The sequence below is a fragment of the Montipora capricornis genome, chromosome 1, assembly GCF_036669925.1.
Source record: "Montipora capricornis isolate CH-2021 chromosome 1, ASM3666992v2, whole genome shotgun sequence".
Lineage (NCBI taxonomy): Eukaryota > Metazoa > Cnidaria > Anthozoa > Scleractinia > Acroporidae > Montipora > Montipora capricornis.
This window is the reverse complement of record NC_090883.1, coordinates 41,149,171-41,152,034: the sequence shown is the minus strand read 5'-3', so window position 1 is coordinate 41,152,034 and position 2,864 is coordinate 41,149,171. Positions and strand designations below refer to the sequence as shown.

General features: G+C 40.0%; 1 protein-coding gene across 1 annotated transcript in view; it reads left to right on the top strand.

Moving 5' to 3' along the window:
* The window catches only part of LOC138044073 (uncharacterized), a 2,372-nt gene extending 1,632 nt beyond the window's left edge, over positions 1-740 (top strand). The window contains exon 1 of the mRNA XM_068890697.1: positions 1-740. This exon is cut by the window's left edge and continues 1,632 nt beyond it. The gene's annotated coding sequence lies outside the window, so the exon portion shown is untranslated.
* Positions 741-2,864: the final 2,124 nt, after the last annotated feature.

The following is a 2,864-nucleotide window of genomic DNA, read 5'->3' as shown; positions in this document are numbered from 1 at the left end:
TTATCCGGAACGAGATGACTGAGATAATGAACTTTGAATTGAGTAGCATTGTTATGAGTCCAGTGAATATTGCCTGTGGGTTAATAAAAGTGGTAAGCATCTGCTCTTTCATCAATGACCTTTAGCAACTTCTGCCTTAAGCTTGTGGTAATCTTCAACTGAGCTATGCAGTGATTCCAGCTTAGACAAGTAGGGAGAAACACTATTTTTGCCACATGGCCAACATATCTTGAAATCTCGCAAACTGAGTATAGTTTCTACTGACTGTCGTTCACAAAAGGCCTCCGCATAAGACTGCATCAAATAACCTCTTTTCTTTTAGTGCGATAAGGTTTTTCGCAATGTAAGTACAGGAGTCAAGTTCAAGTTTGAGACGCCAACAAATCGCAAATCTACTATTTGTAATGATTTTTCGCGTGACATACAGTGTTTGCGGTAAGCCTCTATACGATGCAACGACAAGAGTGAATTGGATAAGAGTGTTGTTATGGCATGGGTGGACCCCCCAGCACAGTCACAAATTAATCTATTTTTAGAATACCCGTTCCCGGGAATTCAGTTGTCATGTCTCTGAAAAAAACATGACAGAAGCAGTCACGCGTGACATGGCTTCTTCTGATTGGTTAAAATTGGCGGCCCTTTGTTTGTTTCGTGCACACAGTTTCTCTAAAAATAAATCCATTTCTGACTTTGCTGGGGCAAGGCCGCAAAGTGATAGATCAACACTCTTATCTAATTCACTCTTCGAAACGACCAGAAAGGCATCAAGTCTAAGGACTTAACAATAGGACTTAACTCTCGATGGATTGTTCATCATCCCATAATTGTATGGCACTGCCCTAGAAGAGGCTGCTAATTTTTGTTTGACAGTCATGTTAGCTAGTTGTACTTGAAGGCATGATAAAGAGAAGATTGAGTGTTCATACTCTGTGCTGTAAATGTCTAGCATGGTACCACAGACATTAATAAACCACAACTTGTTGTGTCTCTACTGACGAAGGAAATGCCATATAGGTCTTTCTGCAAATCTTCATTTGGACATGATCGTACTTTCAAAAGGATAGGGACAAACCAGTTGCATTGGTTGGATTCACCCGCTAGCGATATAAGTTCATTAAGTAACATGTTTTCAACATATATAGTTTCTAGGGATGGGGGGGGGGGGGGGGGGTAGAGGTCTGAAACATCTGAAAGAGTGAAACAGAAGACCGCATTTTACATGCATGAAGTTCGCTTATCTTTTTTTATTCCAATGAAACGAGGTTTTATACTGTTGATGCTTCTACCAAGACAACCAACATGGATAAATCGGATCAACTTGACCTTTGAACAACAAAAAACACAAATAAAACTTTGTTGACCTAGCCTTAATTTCAATTTCCATTTTCATTTTGAAAGTGAGTAACTGTGGCTCGAACAGTCGTGTATCGACAAAAACTAAGCACTTGTCCACGGGGCTCTCAGGCAGCGTTTACACGAACGCAATTTCATTTGTAACCGCATCGTTTTGGATGCGGTTACACCTTCTGTTTACACGACACCGATAGAGACTGTCGCCAAAACCGTGTCGATTTGAAACCTCTGCCAAAAGTGGAGCGTTTTCAAAACGATGCGGTTTCGTCTGTCGTGTAAACAGCAAAACCGCATCGATTTGAATACGGTTACTTTTTTGGTGTGAAATTATAGCCTGGGAACGCATACGTATTTCCGGCGGTCGTTTCTTTGGGGAAGAGAAACGAGTCAAACGACCGCCGGAAATACGTCTGAGTTCGCACGCTAACAAGCTTACGTCGGGTCTACGACATGACTTACGACTGTCGCAGCGTTTTAAAACATGTTTTAAATTGCTACGACATTTTCTCTGACGTACACGGCAATTGTAAACGGGTTGTAAGCCCGTCGTAAGTTTGTCGATGATGCGAGAAATTTTAAATTTAACTAGAGATCAGGACGGATCATGAACCCGCAAGCGCCCTAAGCACTGGACCACAATGTCTCCAGTAATACAAAATTATTTGTATAAAAATAGGATTCTCGGATGATACCAACGTTAACGTAACGCACCGTTTCTTTGTTTTGGAACACCAGACTCTGACCTCATGCGCATGCGCTCTTCAGTCCTTACCCGTGACAACTTGAACGTTCTATCATTTGCAGATAAAATTACTAAGGCAGTCATTTCTCCTAAGCCACTTAAAATTTCTTGAAACCAGACTAGCATCAAACGGGAGTTCCTGCATCAAACTATGTCTGATTGTAACCCTGTTGTGAACCTTAAGTTTCGAAACTAGTCAAACCGTGTTTTCTTTGATGACGAAAAGCTCAAGGTACGAAAATAGAAAATAATTGTGAACACCTTTGATGCGTTTGTTTTGACGGTCATGGTATCCAAGTTATTCCTGTTTCCAGAGCTGCGATCGAAACCCGCCGTCTATTGCAGAAAGGGATCTCTGCTCTTTTTGCGCCTATCAAATGGTTCAGGGGAGTTCTCTGGATTGTCGTAAGTCAGGTTTCGGGCTCGATTCCCGTCTTGACCAACGCTCGGTCGGGGTTTAGAATTTAAACACAAACTACGACTTTAATCAAGATACAGGGAAGACAACTAAAGAATGACAGTGATACGAGCAACAATAACATCCAATATCATGATAAATTAAATCTGTGCAAAGAAAATTACAATAATGTTGATTAAGAATGAAAGATAAAAATTCCGTCGTTTAAACCATAGAATTTTCACAAAATTAACCAAAATTATATTTAAAAACTGTTGTTCAAAAACTAAGGGGAAAAAATGCTAATTAATTACATTAAATCTCAAAATGTGTACTGAATAAGAGAATGAGTTTTGAATGTAGTTTAAAAAG